At 39.1% G+C, this 27,325-nt stretch overlaps 2 protein-coding genes across 5 annotated transcripts in view; one reads left to right on the top strand and one right to left on the bottom strand.

Moving 5' to 3' along the window:
- Window positions 1-27,325, bottom strand: part of macrod1 (mono-ADP ribosylhydrolase 1) — a 168,760-nt gene that overhangs the window by 88,172 nt on the left and 53,263 nt on the right. The window lies entirely within an intron of this gene.
- flrt1b (fibronectin leucine rich transmembrane protein 1b) overlaps window positions 3,506-27,325 on the top strand; it is a 51,509-nt gene continuing 27,689 nt past the window's right edge. For 2 of the 3 annotated variants that reach the window (XM_055034151.1, XM_055034153.1), the window contains exon 1: window positions 3,506-3,608. The gene's annotated coding sequence lies outside the window, so the exon portion shown is untranslated. Of the gene's footprint in view, window positions 3,609-11,034; window positions 11,239-27,325 lie in introns of those variants that run through there. The other variant, XM_055034152.1, reaches the window with a different exon arrangement.

Consider the following 27,325-nt stretch of genomic DNA (forward strand, 5'->3'; position numbering starts at 1 on the left):
GGGAAGCTTGAACACCATGCCAGCTTTTAAGTATGGGAGTGGAGGAACAAACAATATGTGGAAATATTGAATCAACATATTAAGACATTCTCACTCCGTCGCTTCATTTCAGAAGGAACAGGACAAATTTCCTGCAAACTATTATGAGACGATTGTTAGGCGATACAAAAAAAAAATATGTGCAAACTTCTGACTTTGAAAAGTCATAACTATTTCATTATTGTGGCATGTGGCAAATAGAAAAATTTTGGTAATGTAAACCGAACAAAAACAAGAGAATTTTAGTCAGATTGAAAGTCTAAAAATTATGAATATTTTAACTGAAAAGAATAAAAAAAGCAAGATGAGTCACTTCCATTATCACTGTAGGTGTGATAGCACCATTACAATGTTAAAAATAAGGGTAAAGGTGGTTTCTTTTGCTTTTTTTAAACAGTTTAAAGACATTTTCTCTAACAAGCTCAGAATATCATGTTCTAAAAAGAATAATGAGATTTAGAAAAGTGTGCGCATGCATGTCTTAACGAAAAGTTTCCTTTATGAATCACAGTGCAGATGGAAATGAGCACCTGTGGATCAGGCTGACATTTTGCCCTCTACTTCCCCAGACGTAACACCAAACGTTCACTTTGTGCATGTTGGAGCATACAAAGAACCTGCTGATCCTTCGGTCTGGGTGATGAATCAAGACCAGAAAATGAAAGCCAGAACGCAGAGGTTGTTGTGGGGCAGGAAATGAATGCATGTTTGCATGGGAGTCTTTCATTTACAGTATTCAGTGCAGCAGGATTTTCTTTAATACGTATGTTTGAAATTAAACAAGCAAAATCAAACTCATGCATACAATCACAAAAATATTTAAACAACTTTGAGCTTGTTAGTGATAAAGGTGTTTTTTTTAAATAACGGGCTACATATAAACAAATTACTATCTCAATATTATTGTTGGAACTAGTTGTGCTTTATTTTTATTTCTTTGGACAGTTTTTGGACACTGGGCTGCAGACAGAACATCAGCATGGAGCAGCAGTGGCCGATTGATTAGATTTTTAAATAGGATGCAGTAGAAGTCCAAACCTGGCAGAAATGATGGTGTCCTAAATGGTAAAGGTCAAAAAAAGCGCTGGAATCAGAGTAATGACATGAGATGGAGAAGAACTTAAAAATGTGTTTACTGCTGATTGCTGTTGCAATATTTTACCAAAAGGCAGTGAAACTCCAACTGTCCATGTATTCTCAAATTCACCTATTTGTGGATTTTTCTTCTGGAATATAACCCCAAATTATTCATAGACAATTAATCTGTACACTAATTTTTTTTTTTTGTAAAATGTAAAATATTCAGCAGAAAAGCAGCTTGAGAAGCTAAAATGCCCAGGTATAATATTAGTTGACAATACTGACTGCAGTTTCAAAGTATCAATCCAGGAGCATCACTGCGAGTTAGAAACTTTGACGAATGGTTGTTCCAACAGGACAATGGTCCTAAACACACATCAACACTGATTTTGAACCAAGCAAGACTTCCTCAACCAATCAAATGATATCAATGAATTCAGACGAGGTCGACCAAAGCAACTGAGAACAGTGGTCAAATAATGAGCCACGTTCTATTTTTTATTGTTTATTTGAATGGCAGTGTTCAGTACAAGCAAAAACTCAACTCTAACATTTGTATCCTTCACTAACTTGCAACACACAACTCCAGATGGGCTGTCAAGAACAGAAACAATTTAAAAGACAGCAATTTTTAAGACAAGTCTTTCAAAAAAACCTTAAAACAGACCACACTGACATAAGCTCCATAAGAACCACAGAACCAATTACATAACTTCCGGTCTCAAAGTTACGAAATTATTTCTTGGTGGCAACATCTAGTTTGTATTAATGCAGTTGCTAACTGAGTTTTTTTGTACACATATAATTGGGCTAATGTGTATATTGTGGACCCAGAGGAAATTCGAGACTCTTCCCTAAAGTTGCATGTTTGTATTCTAATACTACAATGGCAAAAAGCACAGCTCAAATGAAGCTTTAGAATGCCAAAAATAATGAAAACATCCATCCCATGATAATTGCATGTACACTGTATTTGTAGATGGTGTTAAGTGCAAATTGGACAGACACTTCAAGAGGTGACTGAACCGAGACAGGAGGAGGTGAAACAGGGGAAAGAAATTTATTCATGCACAGATTCTTTTCATGTCGTCAGACACTCCATAAAAATCTGAGCCTGTCTGTTGCAAATATGAGCCGTTTTACTCTGTCACACATGAGTGACTTTTGCTATTACATTGCAGCTGTTTGGTGAATGCCAGCCATGGTGCTCTCATTCAATTTTGGTAAACTCGCAAGCACTCCAGTGCATTATCATACTTTCAGCTCAAATCCAAGAGTGAAAAGAGCAAAATCACCCAAGTTCCCTGCCTAATGCTCGTCTCCACTTTAACCTCGGTGTGATGTAAAACGGATCACACTCTTAATGTCGAATTGAATGCTTTGCTGTCCTTTTGTGTACTAATCATGCCCGTAGTTAACTGCCTAGGAGGTTAAAAAAGCTTTCCCAACATCCTGTCTCATAGAAGGTGAACTAACTCCATGTTCTACCTTTACCTTTCCTGTCACAAAAAACATTATAATTAAATCCCCCTTACAATCATTATTCATAGGATTATAAAATTATTAAAATTGTCTCCTGCAGGGTACAATAGACCTTTGATAAATGTGCAATGATCCTATTTAATGCTGCTGCTCTCTGCGCAGATACATAGGTGCTTGAGACAGAACCAGCCTCCGAGCCCTGTGGGGGAACAAAGGCATCAAAGCAACTAAGATACTCCATGTGCATGCACAATCACGCAGGGACAGAGACGAAGCCCCACACACACGGGAGGGTGCAAACACTAAGATGTGTGTGGACAAACACAGCGCTCGCCTGCAGTCGCACACGTACACGCACATCCAAATGCAGCCAGCCACGGTTCAGTGTTTGGGTAACCATGGGGACAGTGAAGCCGAAGGTTTGTTACTGAAACCTAGTTAATTAGAGAGAGGCAGAATAATGCTGATACTCAAGGGAAAGTGTTTCGCCATCTGTTAATACCCACAAGCACCCTCTGCCCGGTTGCGCACAGAAGAAGAAGCCGGCCGCCGTTGTTGGTGCACGGCAAACATCTTCTCCCACGGCACTCCGGTACGTGGAGGCCAACAGTTTCTTCTTCTTACTGGTATTAGATGACTAATTGGAATAGCTAATACTGAGCCGCTAAATAAAGCAGGCTTGCATCTGCTGCTGACATACACCAATTATCGAGTGGGGAAGGAGATCAGGGTGATAAGTTATACAACTACAACCAGAGAGAAAAAAGGGGCGAGATGGAAGGAGGGATGGTAAGTTGACACGGAGGAGGAGGAGGAGAGAGCGAGGTGTCGGGGGACGGAGGAAGGGCTCCGAAAGGGAGGGGTGATGGAGGTTGAGTGAGTGAGTGTTAGAGGCAGAGACGAAGTGAAAGAGACTTGATGTTGGAGAAGAGAGAGATGCGGGACTAAATCTGCTGGAAACGTAGAGAAAAACAACAGGATGGAGTGCGCTTCGTCTTTTTAAGGAGGTAAGTGATAAAACTAAAGGGGGAGTCGGACCCGTTGGAGAAGGGGAGCAGATTGATGGATCAGTGAAAGAGCAGGAGCTAAATGCTGAAAACCCGGGCAGATAGAGGAGGAGAAGTTGGCTATGAGAGGAAACCCAGATAAGATATGAGCTCTCAGCTGGTTTTGGCACAGCCAAAAAACTAGTGTTTATTCATCTGCATGCGCGTGCGTGCGGATGCGTGTGTGTGGGTGTGTGTGCTTCTCTCAGTGGATTATGTTAGGAGACAGGAGTAATGATGATGAAGGAAACGGGCTACAATCTACTTTAAATTCAGCTGTGTTGAACCAGTCTTCCGTCTGTGCTTTCTCCATCACTCCATCTTATTTTTCTTTCCTTCTCCTCGCTCTCGGAGCCCACACCCCCGCCCCCACCCCTCCACCAGCCCCTGCAATTCCCCCAGGCCCCCAGAGTAACCTGTTTGTGTATTCCTCCCTCTCAAGCTTCCCTCTCCATCCTCTGCCCACTTGTCCTAACCACCATTACACCTCTTTCAGTCATTTAATTTCTAGCCATCATTCATTTGGTCCACTCGAGAATCTGAATCAATTTGCTGCTGTCCTCATGTCAAAAAGGACAGAGCTACTTGTAGGATAAATTAACTAATAGTGCAAAGGCTCTACCTGACGTAAGAGATTGATTACAGAGCGATTAGATAAAAAATGTCTTTAAAAGCAGAGGACAGTCCATTAATTAAAACAAAAACAACTTTCAAAGGGGAAAAAACTTAAAACAAATGAAATACATATACAGCCTTAAGAAACAAACAAGCTGACAGATGAAAAAAGAAATATAATGACTGAGGTAAAAAAAAAAAAAAAGAAAGAAAGAAAAATGCACTTGGAGGAAATTCATCTTATTGCAGTTCTCTCCTGCACCTGTGTTTACAGCCCTTTATTGGTTTCTCTCAGCCCCCTTGGCAAAAGCAGCTCCAGAATCTTAGTGAATATGAATGTGCTTTCAAGCTTCCTGCAGCCTCATTCACACCTGATGAACACACAGGTGCACGCATGCAGACTGGTTTGATGATAAAGGTGGATCCCAAAGACTGAAGTGAACCGGAATATAACCGGAGACAAGCAGGCCGCACTAAATGTTATCTGATTATTTCTTTTCCAGTTTGTTGAAATTAATTTTGATACATTCACACAACCAGGCTTGCAGTAACCATCCGACTGCCTGGAAATTAGCAAAGCAAAGAGCAACAGGAGCCAAGGTCTCCAACAGCTCGGGGAAGAGGCTGACTAGAATTCAAATGTATGCAAATGAGCAGTCATGAGGAAGAAAAGTAGCCGAGGTGTAAAGGTGTTTTCACTTTGGTTTTATTCCTCATAAATCTTCTTTGCTTGTTCCAGCAACAGCTGGTGGCAGTCTAAAGGCTTTTTAAAAGCTGGAGACAAACAGACTTCCAGTAACGTGATGCCAAAATCAAATGAGTTAAACCTTTGAACGTAAATGAGGTCATTAACTAGTAGGTAGCTGTGACAGGCTAGGAAATTTGATCTATGTCAAGTACACTGAAAATATTGGGAGAAATATGTAAAAAAAAAAAAAAAGTTGCACAATTCAGTCTTTTTCTATCACAAAGAAGTGATACCTAAGTGAAACCAGGCAAATTGTGAAAATGCCACTGGAAGAAGAAATTGGATTAGTAGATTTATATGCTGTATTGCTGAAGTAAAGCTTTTTGAAAGTAAAACATTATTTTTTACACATGGAGAAACGTCTGTAGTTCATTTAAGGCATTAGAGAGCAAAAGATAAAGAATTTCAGCACCTAACAGGAAGGCTGAACAAAGGACAGCAAAGTGTTTTCTGTTTGTTGCTTATGTAATGTGTTATGTAACATGGTTTATTTGGAAACGTTTGAATTTCAGAAAGAAGGGAAGGATTCTCCAATAAATACACAGGAAAACTGGTGTTTTCTGAATATTAGTCATTATTTTTGCACTAATTGGCAAAAATAAATAAAACGTGAACTCAATCAATATTACGTTGAAAATATTTCTGAAATCCAGATTGGAAAATAACAAAAAAAGTCTAAGCTTTGATGAAAAGAAAGAAATGTTAAAATGTAAATTAAAGTAGTGCATAATAGAAATGAAGAGACCAGAAGAAGAGCCTCAGAGCAAAGTACAATTACTGTGAAAGTTTGTTTTGTAAAAAAAAACAAAACTCAAATTTAGTTTTTGTAGCAACATTTTCAACATATTGTTAATTTATTTGCTTGGAATAATGTTTCAAATGTGATAACACTAGCATTTATTGAAACAGTAACATTGTTTATTGCTCTTTCAGTTGATACTAAATATTGAATAAATATTTAATTATTTGTCATTTCTAAATGTATATTTTGTTGTAGAAAAGTTGCACACAGGATTACTTTTAAATGACAGCTGCAACAATTATTCCCTCTGAACCAGCTTTGGTTTAGTGTCAGGTTCAGTTTTTAACATCGATGGCCTTTTATTTTGAAAGTGGGTTTTTCTTGTGCTTCCTGAAGGCATGGCAGTAAAACAAATTAGCTTTTAGGCAGCTTTGTACTTGAAGCACCATCCATATATCAGTTTTCAATTAATTAGTGGATCTAAAGGCCCAAAGTACTCGGATTTGCACTCAAGACTTATATAAACACAGAAATGTTAACGCTATTCTAGGACATTCAGATAACATCCAAGACCAGAACTAAGCACCATCTCAGATAAAAGTGGCACTTCTAATGTATATGAAGGCAAAGCATCTCTGTTTTTCTTTAGGTTTTACAAAGCCTTGTCGTGCTGACAAATTGAGTTTGAGCAACCAGGTTAAAAATAAAGCCCATCTCCACCACTTAAACAAAACTTTCTGCTGAGCATTCTTAAAAGATACTTTGCAAATCCCATCATAGAGCCTTAATCCTGTACAAGCTGTCGGTTCTGACAGTTTCTGCAGGAGAAGTAGGCTGCTTTAGGATGTCGAACGAAAAAAAGAACATTGTTGTGATACAGCCTGAACCATTACACACTCAGCTGACCAGAAACCACAGAGACATTCCCCTGAATCCCTCTCAACCTCTGAAAACACCACATCTAATGGAGTATGAGGCCATTTTACAGCATAACAAGTATCTCTAACAGTGTTAATGTGTTAATGTCTCAAAAGGAAGTCAATACCATCAGACTGAGGACCATCTCTGTCTATAAATGCGTATCTATGTTGACTGTTTAGATTGTTTTCCAAGAGGGAATTTGTTTTGGGTCGACTTTGTGAGCCTAAAAATATGCTACACATCAGCTGGCTTGTAAATACTGAATGAAATAAATGTTACAATGAAGGTAAGCTTTAACTCCTTACAGAGTTAAAGCTTTAACCTACTTTTACTTAAGACAGTAATTCCCTTTGCAGGGCTGTTAAATAGATACAATGAGGTATAACTGCACCATAAATTACAGTAATTTACCACAGACGCACTAATAATACCTACAGAGAAAATACCTCTATTTGTCATGGAGACATTCATAAAACAAAATTAAAGAAATATATATAAACCTAAAATGAACTTGGCCCATCTTTTCAAGCTATTTCCAGCAAAAGATGCAAATATTGTCTGCAGCGTGCAATAAATCCAACTTAGTACACTTGATGTTCTTCAGTGGCATGCATGAGACGACAGACATGAAGGAAAATCTTGCTGATGCAATCCTAAGAGAAGCTGAATATAATAACCTTTTTTAAGCACAGCTTGGATAAAATTGCATTATACGGTGTGGCACCTCGGGCGTTCATGTCAGTGTCTCGCATTATGACACAAAATGGGTCAAGCTGCACATTATAATTTGAGCCGTGGAACGATAACGACAAATCAGGCAGTATTGCCTCATTGAGTATATCAGATATATAAGTGTGTGTCAGTGTATGAGATAGGACACAGAGCAGAGCAATAATGCAACATAAAGTGTATGTATGAGATCATTTAAATAGAGACTGAGCAGGATCGTGTGAGAATAAGGCGTTATACGTGATTTAAAGTTCAAAGACGGAGTAGTAGATAACGCTGTTACTGTGGCCAAGAAGCCTGGTATATCAGGCTTTTAAAATGATTCAGACTGAGTCCTTGGAGGCCATCTTTGGACAAGCGCCAGAGGGTGCTGGTGGTGCAGCAGCAGCACCTGTATCCAGGCCCCCAGGGGCCACACGGTCCCTCCACAGTTGTCACTGTGTGCAAAGCGGCTGCAGTTGCGTACATCTGTGCACAACAGGAGATTACGAGGGAGTCCCCGTGTTTGTGCCCAGGTCTGGTTGGCAAAAAAAAAAATCTGCCAGCAAAACCTGATTTGATTGTTGCTGTGTTTGCAGCATTCAAAGAGGCTGAGCCGCCATGACTCCTCAGCCCAAAGGTAATAAATGCTAATTAATTGTGAGGTGTGCCTCTAAGGCAAATAAAAATCATTGGTCACGAAGACTGAATTAAAACGCATCAATATCAATTTAACCAGCGTTGACTCCGAGTTATTAGGCCTAAAGGAACCTTGTCTTTGACCGCCAAGTCTGATAATTGCAACGTGAAGCGTGTGAGCGTGACTTTGTGTTACTTTAGCCAGCATGATTAAATTTAAAAATGGTCACTTTATAAATTAATAGAGAATTATGCGATGCAGAAATATGTTGCATGTAAATCAAGCATTGTAACCTTGGGAGCGAAAGTAAAAAAGGGCTTACACACCTATGGAAAGATGCGTTTGTAATTTAGGTGTCCACAGCTTTTGAACAAAATCAGAACACTGAATGTAAAACTAATGTCAGTGATTCTGAACTCAGAACTACATTTGACACCATCTTTATTACTTAAGATAATAAAGGAAGCACAAAACCAGCCAAATAGCTGTAGCTGTATTTAGAACCCAGCGTAATTTGATTTTATTAAATTAATATCAAATATCAAACAAGATTGTCAAACTAATGAGTTGATTAAATAATCACTCCATTTGACTAAGATTACTTTTAAAAGAAATACGTGTATTGACCAAACTTTACTCCGTAAACCAAAGTGTAAACTAAATGTTTAAAGCCACCAAGATTTTGTGAGTGTTAGGATAAAAGGAAACATGAAAACATCAACTCTGATCACTTTCTCTGTTGAGCAACAGGCTTCTGGCTAGGCAGCCTGCATGCACCAACAATGCATTATTAATTGAAAGAAACACTGATATTTTTAGACCCGTGGCTTGTTTGCACACAGCACCTTTCAAACGTATTTGTGTGAACGTTTTAACATTTTTCCATTTAAAACCACAAAAATTGATGCATTTTATTAGGATTTTATGTCAACCACCTTGAAAACAACATGCCCACCATTAGAAATAATAATGATGGTGAGAAGATACTGAGATAACTACTGCATAGTACTGGAAGAAAACCTGAGAAATAACCCAATGCACATGTTAAATCTGTATACAGAACTCAGAGCAGCTCTACATCCAACTTGACTGAACTTGAGCTATTTATTAGTAGAAACCAATCTAATCTCTAAATGTACCAGACCAGCAGACAACCACAAGCAGCTGGGCAGCAGTTTTGCTGTTTGTAATCATACTCACAACTTTGTGTTGGTCTAACAGACAAATCCCAGCAAAAACATTAAATACTGGAATTGTAACGGTAGAAAAGTTGAAGGGGTGTGAATAAACTTCCACAGGGCAGCAGCTATGGGTGTGCACCTGTCACTCCTTTTGCGCAGCGCGTTGTCAGGAGTTGTCGGACCGTGACGACCTGCTGAACCCTGTAACAGAGCTCAAAGAGCCGCTGTAAGGAGCGGCCCCTATAGAGCTCACTCACCGGGACAGAAACCAGCGTCCACCCGGGACAAAGAGCAGGAGGAGGAGGAAGAGGAGGAGGGTAGAAGGTGCGCTGGAGGCGACACCTGTCAAGCTGCTGCTAAACACGCCGGCTTTATGAAAAAGGACTGGAGACTTCGGGGGATAAACCGAGCTGGAATCGGAGATTAGTTGCTCCTTTATTGTCGGTTTTCATCACTCAGACCTCTGAGGAGAGGAGGGGAGAATATGAGGCATTAACGTCATGTCAAAAGCTGTTTTTAAAAAAACTGTGTTGAAGTTACCATCTGATCTGGAGGCTCCTACTTGGTACCTCGTTAAAGGGCCATGCCGCAGCACACAACTCTGGATGTCCTTTGATTTGCTTTAACTCCAAATGAAAAATAGTCAAACTGGACTGGATTAGTCTGTGAAACGTAATTTGTGAATACTTTATTCCATCTATGAAAAAGTGTGATATCAATGCTTTTCTTAGCTTCTTTCCCACAATACACAGAGTCCATTAAAAACCAAAAACTCACCACAGGCAGATCAAACCGGGATGAAATCACTGCCAAACATATTTACCTGATGCCACGTATGATAGGGTCCAACTCAACACAACTACACCAAACATGAGGGGAACCATTCAACACTGATTACAGCTTTAACAAAAATAAATAAATATCCTTTGTTCAGTTTGTGAAAACATTTATATCTGTTTTAAAGCTACAAGTCACCAAAGGCCTGATCCAGCTTACCAAACAACCCAAAACTGGATAATAACTTTCATGACAGACGCAATTTCAGATTTGTGAAACTTTTATTCAGTATAGGTGATCTTTATCTTTTTTTAAAACTTAAGATGGCGTCCATTCTAAAAAGCCCACCGAGACGGCTAAAAACAAACGTAACTTGTTTTGTTTTTTTGTCTGTTTGTTATTTTGTTCTTTTAGATTTTGACTTTTTCTGGTCATAAACCCTCTTACATGGGGGCTCTTCATAAGAACAACTAAATAAGCACTGATTTATCTGTCAAATATGAAATATTTTTGGCATTTTTGGGGCTACATGATAAAAACCTCAACACTTACGAGTCCAAACAAGGCTACAATTACTTTAGACAAATTTTTATTCTATAACACAACGTAATCTGGAAACCTCTATCGCTTTGTTTTTATCTATTTTATTTATTATAAAATAGATAAAAACAAAGCTGCCCAGGCTTAAATCAAGCTAGATGACAAAAAGAGTTATTTTTTACAAAGTCAATACAAAGTTTCATCCACGTATTTTTCCAACACTTTAAAAATTCATAACCATCCAAATCAAACATATTTTTAAACTGAATCGGGGCAAATTGTTGTCCGGAGTTATTAAATTCAGTGGAATAGCCCTTTAGTCAAACATCGAATCGGATACCAACTTCAGCGACTTCCTTTTGAGTTGACGAACTTGACGCAGATGGCACCTGAGCGGTGCGCATTGAGCGCAAACAGCGGGAGAACCAGGATGGAAAAAAAGGGATGCGGTGGGGAGCTTTACACCCACCGACAGTGCTCTCTCTAAATACCGCACACACACACACACACACGTTTCCCCCACGCGCATTAACCCACTACAGAGCGCAGAGTAAAACCGCGGGGTGGGAGTTAGGATCGTCGCGGAGCTTCGGTGCGGGCAGATTCACCCTCCTTCGCCCCGCTGAAGAAGCTGTTGAACCTGCTGTAGTACCTGCTAACCGGAGAGGATAATACAGGAAGAGACGCCCCGATGGACGCGAGCAGGAGAGGGTCACAAGGTATGATGGATCTGGACCGTGTTGATGACTGTGCGTTTGTGGAGGGAAAAGAGTCAGTCCCGTTACGGTTATGCAGGGTTATGGGGACTGTCATGCTCGCTGTGCTTCTGCATGCATGTGCGCTGGTTGTTACTGTGTGGAGTCGTCTCGTAGAAGCGCTTTTACGCAGCAAAATGTAGGAGGGGGGAAAGTTGGAGATTTAACCTGCAACGTCTAAAAGAGTTTCAACCAGAGCGAGATTAAAGACGGGGATTATAAATTGTAAAGAAAAAATCTCTTGCACGATCTTGCCCGTCTCCATCCTTCACAGGAGCAGCGATGTGTGCGTTTTTAATCAGAGTATAATTGCGTGCGGTCATAGTCTATCATGTTTGCGCCTTTGCATGAGAAAAGGAAGCCCTCCTTTTAATCCGTCACTTGTGCGCCAACAGATGTGCTTTGCAGCTTCACTTTGAGTAGGACACAAGCGGGACTAAAACCACACACAGAAACAAACAAAAAACACTCACTCTTTGCACTAAACCCATCGAAAATCTCCTGCTGGATGCAAATATATATGCGCAAATGCACGCACGCACACAGAGGCACTGTAAATACATGTGAGGGATTACAGTAGTCCTACATCACACCAAGCCTGCAGATTAGAATAATATTCTCAGGGCCAAAGATGTAGAGAACATGGGATTAGATACATAAAGAGATGGATGGATGATGGATGCATGCATGGATGGATGCAGAGAAGCCAAAAAGACGGGAAAGACAGAAGGAGACAGAGAGCAGCAGAGAACAAGAGATTAAAGTGTAATGTCCTAGAGAGAGACAGAAGAGAAAAAGGGAATCCAGGCCAAGTCGTGTAGTTAGAGGGAACTGCCATGGCAGAATGTGGCAGGAATAAAGACGAAGAGAAGGCAGCAGACACTCTTTCTTTATCGCCTCCCTTTTGATCTCATCTTATTCATCCATCCGAAAGCAAGAGGGGAGAGCTGCTTATATAACTCTTACTTTGTAACCTATTAAGACAAAAGGAGGTGGGAAGGGGGGAAAGGAAGGAGGAAATAAAAACACAATAAGCCTTTTAGAAATTGTGAAATTGCGAGACAAAATTTTGAAATGAACCCCGGAAAGAGGAATAGTCACTTTTGTCTCTAAAATCCTGCAGGCTGAACTGAGCCAACGGCAAGTTTTTAAATGCACTTGGTGCTAAAGGATATGTAAATGCGGACTTGTTCTGCACAGCATGCGCCTGCTGTTAACGCTTTTGTAGGCCCTAATTGAACTCCAAGAATTACTCCTGACAGATTAATCTGGTCTTTTAATCAGCCCTTCGTCTTGTACCGTTGACTTGTGCAGCTCTGCAATCAGGATGCAAAAGCTGACTGCGGGCAATAAAATACAGCATTAAAATATGATGTGAGGACTCTGAATTACAAGCAGAAGCTCAACAGGCTCCAACCATTTACAAGAAAAACTGCATTTTAGATAATCTCTGCTCACTTCATGTACATATTCTCTTCTGGTATGGCTGGACAAAAATTAGATTTATTGGAAAAAATATTTTCATAGCTCAAAAACATCCTTTATAGTGTTGTTTGGATAAACGCAGAAATGGTAAACAGGACCAAAGTACTACAATTGGGATGATGCATACATCATCCCAATAGCAAACAACCAGTTGGAGCCAATATCTCTTGAATGTGTGCGCCACACATTCAAAGTCTAATTGCTAGAAATATATAATATATTTGGGCACCTGAATTGACTTCATTGTCATTTACAACCCATCTGCTGATTTTATTGATGAAAATCCTTGAGCCCAGTGAGAGTGGTGGCATCGTGATGATGTAAAACAAGGTAAAAATGAGGGTCAAAACCAGTTTTTCTATTAAACTACTAAAGCACTGCTACAAATTGTATACAAACCAAAACAAAAGCGTGGCAGATCAATCAGTTGCGATTTGGGTGTTAATAAAAGGCAGAGAAGCTGTGGGGGAGATAAACAGAGAACAGTCCACCTTACAGGTTTTATGTCCTGATCAGTTGTTGTGTTTTGACCATTTTATCAATCCATACCTCTACTTTGTACCAATGCATTGCAGTGTAGTCCCAACCTCCTTGTGTTAAATATGATGATTCTTATGTATCAAGTTATTTTTCTCATTCATCTTTGTCGAATATGGAGACAGAGTAGGGTACAATTAAGTATTTATCATTAGTTCAGTGTTACTTTAATGTCGTTGTATGTTGTGAATGTATATGGTTTCATTTTTGTCTGTGTGATGTTAATGTGAAAAAGCAAGGAGTGTAATTCTGTGGTGGAAATTCAATGCAATCATTCCATGGAAACATGGAAAAACTGCTAAAATTTGCACTTTTGTTGTGCCCATATTTAAAAACTGTTGGTTCTTTATCATTTTCGTCAAAGTTATTAAGAGTCCTTGCGAAAGGTCCACAGAACCACTTGTGGCTGCAGTTTGCAGACCCCTGAACTAATAATAATTTGAAGCTGCTGCTTTAACTTTTTGTTTGTCAAACAGACTATAAAATGTTGCCATTGCAGGCAAAAATTGCTGCATGGTTGGTACAAAACATCTTGCAGAGGATGTGCCTGACCAAAAGTGCAAAGATACAAAATGATGGATAGAAATGGCCAAACCTCCAATGCAGAACACTGTACATGAAGCCTGTTTCACAAAACTGTTTCTCTTTGTTAGCTGGACTGACGCAGTTTAATAGGGTTGACCTTACCTTGCCTCTGCTACCCGTTCAATAGAAAGGTATCCATAGAGCTCAGGGTTTCAAAGACTTTCTGTATTTAGGTATACAAGGCAGGATGTGGCGATCATGAGTGATTGCCTTGGAAAAGGCCGAGGCAGATTAGAGAGGGGCCTCGTCGTTGAACGACCATAGCACAAAATTGGAGAGCTTTTACTGCAGCGCAGTGTTCATGGTTCACAGTTTACTTTAGCAGAATGCCTTAATGATGGTGGGAGCATGTAGCCATTGAGACATGGTCAAGAGGACTTACTAAAGTTTAAGCCAATGGTCAGAAGGGGGATCAAAGGAGATCGAAGTGAGTTTGAAAGCTGCATGGGTGAATTTTTTTCAGAAACAGTTGATCTACTGAGATTTTCATACAAAATCATTTCTGGAAGTTATTAGGGAGTGATTCAAAGAGAAAAAAAAATCAGTGAGCTGCAGCTGTGAAGACAAAAATGCCTGCATGACAGGGTCAGAATAGAAGTAACAAGAAGGCATCAATTTATCCTGCCTTATATCAGTAGGTTTGTTGCTATAGCAGTCTTCTGACAGCTACCTCCAGCAGCCCTAACAGTCTCACACTGGTTACTTAAAGTGTAACAAAGTGTAACAAATTTTGGAAAAAGTGATCTGAGCCATGAGATGCTGAAAGGCGAGGACAGGTGTGGGGATGAGCGGAGGGGGTAATCAGGGTTGTGGTCAGAATGAGAGAAGTACTGCTGCTTACTTATAAACTTTGTTGATATATTTAGCGATTTTCCAGACTCCAGTGCTTCCACTCTCACCATCTGTCAATACAGGAAAGCAGCTTTGGGTTGTGGAGGAGATTCTTGTGAATGTGCAGCAAACCAATCTGCAGCAACTTTTAGATGCCATCATGTAAATATGAACCCAGAATCTCAGAGGAAAGGTTCTGAAATCTTGACTAATTTGAAAATTTGAAGACAACAGAGTACTATCCAGCATCCGAAAGTTGTATTTATCAAGAAACATTGAACTTTTATTATATGAATCCATGGTTCCTCTGTGACTGGGTTTTGTTTTAACATGATTCAGTCTCCTTCTTGTTTGAATTCTGTTTACACAAAAAGGAAAAGGTTTCTCTCTGCATGCTAATATGCAAGCGTTTCCACTAATCCTGTGCGGCGCCGGGCCTTTATTTGTCCGTGAGTTTGTTGGATGTTCGTCAAAGTAGAGCAAGTCAAAACAGGGATCTATACGGCTCTAAACTGTGGGAACTTTCTCCAAACATTGTGTACATGGGATGTCATTTTAAAATAATAATTTGTGTTTCCTGCAGTATGATGTACAGGAAACTGTTCTTACTCGCTCCATAAAATCAGTCAATCTATTCTGTATGCTTTAATGTAAATTCCCAACTGCGTGACTTGAGGTTCCAACTCCTCCGCACTTTTCATCAGCAGAGAGGGCATCTTCCCTGGTGGCAGTTTGTTCGGTTTACCAGTGCGTGATTGCATGTTCATGTTCAAGAGCACTGGGTCACCTCCCTGTGGCTGTGCTGTGCTTCATGTATCTAAGTAATATGTCTGCTCTCCTCAGGCGCTTTCACCCTCCTATCTAATACACTGACCTGATTGATTTCTGACTCTGCTCATCTACTGATTCATTATTTTACAAAATATGACCCTCATCATCTCTATGACCTCAATATGCATCTTACTTACGTCTATTAAAAGTGGAGACTGATTGACTGTACGTCACTTTTAAATAATAATACACTCAGCTTTGTTTATATTAGTCATGACATTCTGCATCAATGTTTCATAACTAAAAATGTATGCAAGAGAGAATCTGAAACCAGGACCAGAATTTAACTAAGCAACAATACTTACAGTAATTCCTTTGGCATGCTCCGAACATTTCCTTTTATTAATGACTCAATTATGGAGCTGGTTCCAGTCCAAATCAATTACCAGCTGGAACAAATGAGAAACATTCGAGCTGTTCATGCCGGTTTAGTTTTTGCTTTATTATTATTTTTTATTCTATTTTGTAAAGCTGAAAAAATGCTGAAGTAAATTGGTGAAGCACAAGCTTTAAAGACAGACTGCAATATTATGAGGTAGGAGTGTGCATCGTTTTCAACAACCAGAACAATCTAAAAAAGAGCCATGTAGGCTGGGACTGCAGACTATATTTGGACCTCCAGATATACCTGTGCATTAGTGTGTCCAGGTACCCCACCTTATTAAAGCCTGTGTGTGGGAAATGCTGCACTTGTAGCCGGATTTGGAGTTTAACCCACCCCCGAAACAATGATTTCATAACCGCACTCTGAGCAGCTTTAGAGCCACTCAGACAAAGAGAGAACTGTCTTCCTGATTTAAAGTGAAGTATATTAGGGCTCACTTTATTATCCTCCACTAAGACTTGGGAAGACAAAGCTCCTTTAGATGTAAACATTCATGGTGACAGTGATTAAATCTATAATCAGTCAATTACTCAAGCTGAGCTTGTTGTTGAACTTAATTAAACTTCAAACTTGTGTAAATACGATGTACATGTAATATCTGTGGTGTTTTATATTATAGCTTTACAGTTTGAGCTGCAGAAATATCTGCTTTGCCACAGTTTGGTAAACCCAGCCGACCTACATATTTTTCATACCCAAACTCCGAATTATCCCAACATAAAAATGAGTAGAACTTTCAGCCTAAAATATAAATACCAGCAAAGAACTTTTTCTGAAATTACTGCAGAAATATCCAACAAACCTGTAAAAACCATTGATCCATGACAGATGGATGAATGGATGAATAGATGTATGGAATCAGGAAGACAGAAAGATGGACAGAAGGAAGGATGTATGTATGTATGTATGGATGGATGGATGGATCATTCAGACAACAGGAGAGTAAATTGTGTATATTAGGGTAATTTCCCAGAAGCCTCGTTGTTTTTCTCATGCAGTCGGTGCTGTAAGCCAGCAGAAACAGAATAAAGGAAACATCAGCAAAAGGACAGAGAAACAGACTCACTAAATGACACAAACTCATTTACACCTGATGTTAACATGTGATCTGTATCTGTTTAATGATCCAATTTATGGGGTGTCGCATTTACACTTGGCAGGGCTGTGGGAGTGCACAGGAATGTCACCCTGTGAGCCAAACAAAGGCAGCCAGAAGGATCTGTTATTGTTTATCTGTACGACACACATCATAGATCAGAACTGAGGAAGAGAGGATCGTAAAGTTTTGGCACTGCGTCTGCAGGTTGTCTCCCAACTGCAACAACTTTACTGAGGCTTTATTTATTTCAGACAATGTTCTCTTAGTCATTTCTGTAAAAATCTCCAAATTGTCCTGGTCTACATTTTCAATTATCTTTTCAAACAAGACAACTGAGATGAAAAAATGTCATATTTTTTTTACTTCATGCTGAAATTACATAGCCGTGGCTCTCCTGTCTCCAAAAACATTACATATCAGGAAAACACTCCAAACTTAATTGGACGAATTTCTGACATTTCATATGATAATGTCAGCTTGTGAAAGGCCGTTTTCAATAGAAAAATATTCACAACCCAAACCCATAATTAAAGGTACATACTGAACTCTGCGCTGGTACAAAACCAGGACAAGCTGATTAACATGCTCATTATCTTCATTCTGCCTGGATTCAAACTGGATCTCAGTATGCAAATGAATTAATCATAGCTGCTGAATGTTTCAAAGAATCACTTTGAGTGTGCGACTGACAGCCTACTGTTAGGTAATCCTTCAACCTGCTGATTCATTTTCAACCTAAAAGAGCCTTTCTCAATTATTTTGTCAATCTGCGTTTGATCCTGTAAATCTGAGGCAGTTCCATATGCACATTTTCATCTTTTATGTTGCCCAATCTGACAAGTTCAAGAATTTAAAAAAAGGTGTTACCTGAGAGGAATAACAGAGGCAAAAGGAGTTCTAGTGCTTCCTTTAATATTTGCATTAAGATTGGATTCACTGGACCTACTTTATGCAGATAAACCTGTCCCACAAGCCCTTGCAGCTGCAACATTCAAAGCAACACTCAGTTATTTTCCTACAGTCGTCCTAATTAGCATTAATGCAAACGCTCTGGAAGGAGGGGTGAGTGCAGGCAATCTGCAAAAACAATCTGTTCCACTTATGTGGGTTTTTCACACACTTTTTGTTCATTTGTTTTTCCAATGATAAAACTTGGAACTGGATTATTACTTTAACAAAGCTGGCCATGTTTATATAGCCTCCTGACAAACAATAAAATATACAATAAATAAGCAGAAGCCATTTTATCCCAGATGAATGGTTATACAGCAGCTCGCAGAAATGTACACGCTCTTAGTTAAAGTCAAGGTTTTTGTGATTTAGTAAAATGAGAACACATAAAATAATTGTAAGCAAAATCTGAAAAAAGTCAAGTTGGTATAATTTTATGGGTATTGCTCATGTTTTTCAACAAAATAATATTTGAAAATTTAAGGTGTATTCGAACCTTATGACTTAAGACAGTGTCTGGTGAGACAAGTCTGCCAAAATTTGAAGTGGTGGGCATTTTAAAGATTGCAATTGGTGCACCGCTAATACTGTGCTACAAAAGAAAATGTTGAACTAACACTTTCTTGTGGCTTCTGTTTTCTTGGTACATGTCCACACCAGATACAGTAAACCTGATTACCCAGAAACAAAGTTCAGCCTAAAAGTTCAACTAGTTTTGTAAATATGTCACATACAATCGACACGGTGGTGGCAGCATCATGGACAAGAAACATTGAATCAAAAGGAGGTTCAATAAAAAATAATAATAATAAAACATTTTAACCACATTAGAGCATCTTTTGATATTTATGTTGCTTCTCCTAACAGATTTGTCTAATCTAAGTTGTGCTGGATTTATATTTAAAAATTATACATTCACAAGGGTGAGAATACGTTTATTAAGTCTCTTTCTCTATAAACTCCCAACGTTTTTCGTAGAAATCTGTGAACAGTACAGAAAGTGGTAAGACAGACCTTTTGAGTAATCGATCAAACTCAAAGAGTTTTCTGAAGTATTTTCACTTGACCCAGAAAAAAATTGAGATCAAGAGAAGATATGAAGGAGAATTCATAAAGACAACTTCCGAGCAAAGACAACTCAATTGCACTTCCACCACGCTGTGCATTAGCTCGTTTTGCAGAGTGAAAAACAGAAACTAAAAGCACACACGACTTGTAAGAATGAAGAATGTGCTTCATTCTTACTGAAGCGATGTCATTTAGTGTTGTGATTGCGCTGAGATCATTTTTGCGTTTCTAAAAGGTTCAAGTCTCTTTATTGTTTCAGCCATGCTGACTTATAAAACACATCCACTCACACATAATAATCCAGTAACCCTTTCTGTCTTCGAATGCACCGCTGCGGTTTCTGTACTGACTCTGATACATAAACCCACGGTGTTTCACTTTTAATGCTGCTGCCGTAAGGAACTGTTATCTTCACTCTGTTAAAAAAGGATGGTCCAGTATTTCCTATGCAAAAGGAGATAAGAGAGAAGGCAATGAAGCACCTTTCTCAGCATTTAGAGACTTCAAGCGGTTCTTATCAGGGCTGCAGCACCAATACTTCTGGGTCATTTCCCTCACTTAGGAAACCTCTTTAGGAAAATAAAATAAAAAACACGGGGAGTTTGAATGTAACACTGATGCCGAGTGCTGGGCTGTTCAGAGTCTGTCATCATATCAAAGCAAACCCACGCAGCCATGCTGGAGATGGCCTGTGTTTACTTTAATTGTTCATTTATTTTGTCATCCTACATTAATGTGTTTTTGTTCTCAAAGGATTTCTGGACCAAGATTATGTAATAATTGGAGTAATATGGGGATATCTGCCTTGCAAAAGTATCAACACCGGGTAAACTTTTACTCCTTCTATCATGTTACAAAAGCGACAAAAGAGCTACAAAGATCCTCTCCTCAGGTGGGAGAATTTGTCGACAACATCACTACTATTAGAAATCCACAAACCTGACAAACACAGAATAGTGACAAGAAGGTAAAATATGAGATAATCTGCTGCAGTGATAATGTGGAAAACGGTGCTCTGGTCACTTTAAACCACAAATTTAATTTTTAAGCCTAACTGCAAAAATGTAATGCTTGGTAGAAAACTAACATACCCTGATTACACCATCTGGTGGTGGTAGCATCATGCTGTGTGGATGCTTTTCTTCATCAGGCTTCAAAATACCTCAGACTGGTGGAGGGTTAACAAATCAGAAGAAAAACACACAGCCAGAGCTATAATTAAATAGATCAAAACATATTCCTATGTTAGAATGGTCTAGTCAAAGTCCAAACCTCAATCTGTCAATGACAATGGATTCAGATTTGAAAATTTGGCATTCACAAACTGTTACCATGCAGTCTGATGGAGCTTGAGCTATTTTTCAGAGATGTTAAGCTGAACGTTTTAGTCTCTAGACGTGCAGAAACAACCACAGACATTCAGCTGTAACTGACACAAAAGGTGGACATCAAGGGGCTTGAAAACTTTTGCAAGGCAAGTATAAATAATGTTACAAATAATTTTATCCACTTGCAGTAGAGACATGTGAACTGATTAATCTGGACTGGAATTATTTTGTAGGTCTGGTAATACTATTAATTCATCCTTTCTAAAATCTACCAGACAAGACAGTGCGGCAGAGAAGCAAACTGTGCTTCTGCATAGTTAACGTAATGCTCGTTTTTTTAAATTATTTTATTTTCAGACTGTCCCAGAAAGACTTCATAAATAGTCAACAGAGAGATGCATTTCACAAGAGGGTGTTTTGAACAATTTAGGTTGCTGTTAAGATTCACAGACATAAACGTACGCAGAACTCATGCAAGTAACAGAACATGGTAAACTGCATTATGACTTATTGTATTTGAGTGGAAGAGGATGAAGTGGGAGTGGGGGCACAGAGAAAAGGTCAGTGCTGAGCTTTTCTTTGAGCAGGAGGATTGACTATACAGTACCTTCATTATTCCCTCATCTGTCCTAAAATTTCCCACATGAGCCCTTTGAATATTACATTTGACTAAACACCATTATCAGCTGAAAAAAACAACATTAGCTACTTTAGTTTAGAGCAAAATGAGGAAATAATTCCTATAGAGTGATGAGCAGATTCTGCACACTGGATCGGACTACACCAACAAACAACTGCTTGTGGATTTGTCTTTAAAGATGGTTCAATTGTGCATACTAACCAAATACAGATATGTAATAATTTAGAGGACTAAACAGACAGCAAGTCATACAATTTTAATCAGGTATTAAATAACAAAGAATTCAAAAAATGAATCATTACAGTTTAGCTGCTGGAAACTGATTTGAAACCCAATTATCACAACAGGAGAAAAATGTTCAGCTCAATCTTAAACTTTGTACTTTAACAAAAAGCTCAAGTGAACTCTGAGCTGTGCAGCCTTCCTGCTCTGGCTTAACAAAAAATAACTAAAGAAAACAGTATCACAGATGACTGACATTTACGATGAATTTTGCTTGTTACTGTGGGAGGAACGGTTGCTGACAGAGAAAATAAAGCCAGTCATAAAAGAAAAGACGGAGAAGTTTGATTGTGATGAAGAATGGTTATTTTTTGTATTCTCCTCTTACAAAAGCCTCAAGAAGCTGTTAGAAAAAAAGCAAAGGTATAACGCTACTAACGAATGCAGAGCTTATGAAAAAAGAGATCTGTCATTTTTGAACGTGAACTCTTTGTAGGCTGCTATGGCTCTGTAAGTGTGCTACTCAACACATAAAAGAAACGGCATGAAGGATTTCATCAGTAGGACTTTATAATTAGAGAATTACAAGAGAATAGCAGATGAGCCAGAATAATAGAAGAAAAAAACTAATGTTGGAGTCCTTCTTTATAATGGGAAAAAAAGAAAGAAAAAAACGAAGAACATTTGTGATGCTGTTGGTGCGCCAAGAGCTCCAGATTGTCCATATTTCCCTCGTTTCTCACCAGTTGCACCACAAGTCTGTCTGTTGCAGTCCGAGCGTGTCGCCTGCGGCAGAAATTACTGTTGCCATGGCATGTGAAGAATGTAATTTATCTGGAGCTTGCATGTTCGAAATTGTTGAATCTTTTTTTTTTTTTTCAAATTTGGGGACAGGCGCCGACTGTGTCGTGTTGCTGGCAGCGTTTTTCCCTCAACCAACCCGTTGCTTAATGACAAGCAGTGGGGGTTCAGTGTAATGTGTTTGTGTCTGCTGAATGCAAATAAGTATTTCACCCTCTAAATGTTTGTCTTGAAATGCTGCAAGCTCTTTGCTCTACGGCTATTTTTTCAAGATAATGCCTTTTTCAGCAATGAGAATGCATGTTTGAATGGCTCCAGGAGGGGCAGTGCAAAAAGAAACAAAAGTAAGTAGAATGCTAAACATCGCAAAGCAAATTTGGATTAAATACCAAAGTCATTAAGAGTAATGACACAACTGTTGAAGTAAAATGGCTTTGTTTGGAACAAAACAAAGTGTCTAAATAAAAGCAAATGCCAAATTACCAACAGCTACCAAGGCAACAAGGAGTAAGAAACGATGCCACAGTGTTTTAAAGAAATTTACGTCAATGCAAACCAATTATAAGGTTGTGTTCAAGAAACATAAACAGAATGGTAGTGCAAGTCTGTGAGGTTGACCTACAAAAATATTGTGCATTACAAAAGTTTTCATACCCCCATTTTGTGGCGTTATGTTTCAACGCTGTTAACCAGCACAAAAGCTTCAATAGCAAAAATGTTTTCCCCCAAAAAATTCCCATTTTCCCCCAACACAAGTTAACTGATTCACAAATTTATATTCTTTAAATATATTATTAAAAGTTACCATTGTCCCTTAGGCCCATAGCCACATGTTAATTCACAAACCCAGTCCCTAATTGGGCTTTTAGAAGTCAAACTTTAAAACTGCAAAAATGTAAAAAATTACTAATAATTGAAAGAAACTAAACTTTCTTCAATACATTCAAGACATTCGCTGGAAAACAAGACTTCAATGTCGGAAAATATATTTGTCTCTTTTTGAGCCATTGGTTCACATGAGACATGATGGTTGAAAGACGCTCAATTGTTTGATTTCTGGCGGAAAACTAAATGAGACAAATGATTGACCAAATCATGCATAACATACTGAATTGCAAATGAGTCCAATTGTGTGGAATATAATATTCATATAAATACAGGTGTTTATCAAACAATATCCTGAGCTTGGAACATCTTACAGAGTCAGTGATTAACTAACCATCCTAAAAGGACAAGTTTGGCACAAACCAATAAATACCAATAAATGGGAGCAATGATAAGATAAAGCTAACTTTGGAGGAGCTGCAGAGTTTCATACCTTAGGAGGAAGAGTACGATGGCAGCTGTAAGTCATCCACCAATAGGGTTTTTTGGGAGAGGAATGAAAAGAAAGCAAATTACTAAAGCATTTAGAATTGTTTTCTGTTTGCCTGAAATACAAAACACTATTTCTGGAGGAAAACTAACATTATACTTCAGTCCTAATACACCATTCCCACTGTGAAACATGGAAGTGGAGCTGGAGCTTAATAAACAGCAACTCTAGAGAAAACCTGTTAAAGGCAATGAAAGACTGGAGACTGGGGTGCAGGTTAAACTTTTAATAGGACAACAAATCTCCAAAACACAGCCAGAGCTGCAATAGATCAGATCAACTCTAAAACCTGCAGCTGTGAAACATGAACATGTTGTTCTGCGAAGTCAGGGAATACAAAAGCACACTTCAGAATTTATTTTTGCGTCACATTTTTTTCCCATCATTCTCTTTAACTTCAACGTGACAAAATGTGAAAAGACAGATGTGAATATTTCTGTGACTGTCCTGAGGTTCCTAAGAACTCACTTTTTTGCAGGTGTTAGCCTTGATTTTGAGCTTTAATAACATTTCTTAATTACCCTCAGGCTTTTCTGGAGTGTGTTTTATTAATAGGAACCAAGGTGAACAGAACAGCAGAGCGAAGACAGATCAGCAGCAACATCAAGGCTCCGACTAATGGCTTCTTAGTTTAAAAAGTTGAACTCGTAGATTTTTTTTTCCTTTTTAAGCTGAAAACGGAAAAACAACGACAGGCTGTAATAGAAACGGGACACAAAGTGCTGGTGGGAGAAAGATAGAGATCCTGTCAGCTGGATGTAAGGCTGCATACTTCTCATCTTATTGGATTTAAAGTGGCCTATGGTTTGTCTGTCATCTCCCTTACAAGCCCACAGGAAGGACTCCAGAGATTCTCGATCAAAAGTAAAAGTGCCGAGCCCAACGTAGCGAGAGTAATAGTGACTTATCTAAGAGTGCTTGCTGGTGGCATGTTGTGAGCAGTGGTGAGAGCGTGTGTAAAGGTGTCTGATCCGTAAATTATCCCCCTCTGTAGCTGCTTCCTACCTCACTCTGAGCTGAAGAAAGGGAGGGAAAAATAAAGGCTGCAAAAACCTTCAATCATATTTAATGTGCTTATTTATCCACATACTGTCATAAGGGGGATGTGTATGCACGCCGGGCTGCCTGTAGAAATGTGTATTATGCTGAAATATGAGGTGCATCAAAGCATCTCTGAGTGCATTATATCCCAAGCTGAGAACTGAGTAGTTTTCTCGAGGTTTTTTCAGAGCAGATAAATTTGATGCATTCCTCCTGTGCTGATAGAAAGCAGTGTTAGGCAGATATTAAATCTGTTTCGCATGTGAGCCAGGCCACTCCGACCACCGCCAACCTGATCCAGGTGATGCTCCCGTTACAGCCACCGAATATTCTCTTGTTAATATCGCCGCTCTGCTGCTCGCGACTGAGGAGAGAAATTAATTCCAGTGTGTCGTTGGAGGATTTTACTCACAACTTCAGGGCTGTCTGTCTGTAAAACTCAAAATAAAACCTACATCAGGCCGCCCTAAGTAGCTGCCAACCCGCCTAAAAGCTTTCATCTCATACATTTTTTTTTAGGTTTCCTCTTGCTAATGTGATTGTGGTGGGTTTTCCTAGCCTGTCAAGAGTAACATGTCGGAATAAACAGCTAATTATTTACAATCCGTGTTGTCACTATTATGATGTAAAACAGAACTGAAAGGTTTTTTTATGGTAGAGATGGGGATACTCTTCGTTAACTTGTGCTGTAATGTAAGGCGAAGTGAGCAGGTGAAGGAGGTGGTGTGAATATGCAGTGGGCACTGCAACTCTTCGGCCATCAGAAACCCCCCAGAGAGATGATGCAGTTTCTTTGCAAATTATGCATTAGAAAAAAAGGAAGAAATCTGTGTGCTGTCTCTGTGGAACACAGCATGATGTCTGGCTGTTTTAATTATTAGCTGCTGTGTTTAAACTGAGCTGCCAGCAGTTTTAAAAGTTTATGCAAAACATCCTCAGTGTGTGTCATCTCTTCCTTTTGCCTAAATTTGCCTCTTCAGCCCTCCCTGCCCCAGCATTGTCCTTTTTGATTTTCTTCGCAGCTCCTCTTTTCAATTTTTTGCTCCATTTAAACCCCAATTCCTCCTCCTGCTCCTCCATCACTTTCTTCCTCTCCAGCCGTGTTTTCTCTCATAGTCTCGTTTACTGCCTCCTCTGCACCTCGTTCCTTCTTTGCAAACCGGCTCCCCCCAGGGCGAAAACTCTACAGCTCACTTTGTCTCCCTGTCTGCCTCTGTCTATGCTCCCCTTCTTCCATCTCTCTTCCTTAGCCTCTTTCTTTCACTCCATTTTCATCTTCTCACTCGCTCTCTGACAATAGGTTTCAGGACTTATCTATTGAAATTTCCCATTTGCGCCGCTTGCCTCTCAGCGGCTGATCACCGTCGGAGGTTTGTCCTGCCTTTACATTCGGAGGAATGAGATGGGGGTGGAGAGGGAGTGAAAAGAAACACAGCAAGAAACACCACCAACACACATCTACTCGACCCAGGGAGGATTTCATGAAAAAAGTTCCTATTTAATCGTCATGCTGTGGGACCCAAATAAAACTCACCCACAGACAGAAGGATCGACTGTGTTACATAAATAATATCAGAACGGATATATCAATGTTTGCGCAAACATTTGTAATTAGTTCAAATAATTTGAACATTTTAAAGGATGAAGCTCCAGAGGTTCTTCTCATACTTTTATTTATTCTCTATGTCTGTTTATGGAACTGGGTTGAGTTTTCAAGCTCTTTTTAGCACTGAGAGCACAGTGTTTTGAGGACATCCCCATCTTTATGCCACTTTGTAAGCACCTTGTCTGTATACTGAGGGTCACTGTTCATTTGGAAGAACCAAACACAAGCTTTAACCTTCTAGTTGATGTTTTAAAATTTCCCCATGGTGTTTTTTTCTCATAATGGCATCTGGAACTAGTGAAGTGCACCAGTCATTCCTATAGATAAACACCCCAGTAAAAGATGCTGCCACTCCCATTGTTCACAGCTAGGATTTTCTCCAAATGAGGCAATGGTCGTTATGTCATCATCCCACCAAACAATGAATTTCCCCCCACTTCCCCGAGTGCACTTGCAAATTGTAAACAGGCTTTTTTTTTTAAGCGATTCAGATAAGTGACTTCTTCCATGCTGTGTGGACTTTAATGCCATGTTAGTACAGGACTCGTTTAACTTTGGATTACCAGCCTTAACAAGCATATTTGCAAGGCTTTAAGATATGTTATCTACATTTTGCACCCACACGTTTCTCTCCTTTCTAAACAGCATGCAGGCTGAACTTTCCCATGCTGTTTATACCTGCGTGTAATTGTTTGAACAGATGGTTGTGGCGCCGTCAGGCATCGGAAAATGTCCTCAAAAATGAGCCAGATATGTGAAGGTTCACAATTCTTTTTCTAATTTCTTGGCTTATGTCCTTTGATTTTTCCATTATATCAGACAAGAAAGCAGCATGTTTCAGGTGTCGCCTTAAGAAACATAAAGTCTCTTAAAATACCTTTATTCACTCACGTCTGTGTCTCTATTTAACTCAAAAGTTGCAATGAACCTATCAGAAGTTTACAAAGCCATGGCGTCATCATCTGACTTTTCCAAATAGCTTAAAGATTGTAAACTTCTGAATTTAAAAAGGAACATTTTCTGACTATTCTTATTTTGGTCTTTAGCAGACAGAAACAGCTTTAGCAATACTAACTAAAGATTAGGCCAATTTAAAATCAGACAAGAAAAAATGTCGACAATTGTTTTTTTTACAAAATGTAAATATTTGATTTATGTATCATACTTTTCTTTAAATAAAAGTATATAATCCAATGACTGATGGAATTTAACATATTCTATTTATAGTTACAAAGACTTTATAGGTATTTGAATAGAAACTTATTT

Source organism: Poeciliopsis prolifica, unplaced genomic scaffold (assembly GCF_027474105.1).
Source record: "Poeciliopsis prolifica strain line A6 unplaced genomic scaffold, Auburn_PproV2 SCAFFOLD009, whole genome shotgun sequence".
Lineage (NCBI taxonomy): Eukaryota > Metazoa > Chordata > Actinopteri > Cyprinodontiformes > Poeciliidae > Poeciliopsis > Poeciliopsis prolifica.